We start from the raw sequence: 427 nt of genomic DNA, 5'->3' as shown, positions 1-427 counted from the left end.
TTTTTTTTTTTTTCGTCAAATCCAAAAATTGATCTTCTTTTATATTTTATACATAGGTCGTCAATTCGGTATTGGATAAAAAGTGCGAGAAACCCGTTTTCCAGTAAACGGTTCAAATTTTTTTATCGATATGAGTGTTCTATATCAGATAAATTGCCAACTATTATATTAATATAAATTTTTAAACTATCTCCTTATCTCCTACTAGCATAGTGGTAGAAAGAGTACCTTCTTGTGCCTCGACTTCAAAGGGTTTACCTTAACCATGTTAATGGGCCCACATTCATTATTGGCTAATAGAGAATCAAAGGTTTACCAATGAATCACGAAATGCTATGGTTCTTACATATGATTTCTTAATTTATTCAGAAGTAATTCGTCGAGATCGTGCACCTTGTCTTTCTTATTTAATTAAATAAAAAAAAAA

This window comes from Aristolochia californica, unplaced genomic scaffold (genome assembly GCF_029961685.1).
Source record: "Aristolochia californica isolate CCGP_79_NKW_82.1479 unplaced genomic scaffold, dmAriCali1.0.hap1 SCAF_245, whole genome shotgun sequence".
Taxonomy (NCBI): Eukaryota; Viridiplantae; Streptophyta; class Magnoliopsida; order Piperales; family Aristolochiaceae; genus Aristolochia; species Aristolochia californica.
This window is presented reverse-complemented; position numbering follows the sequence as displayed.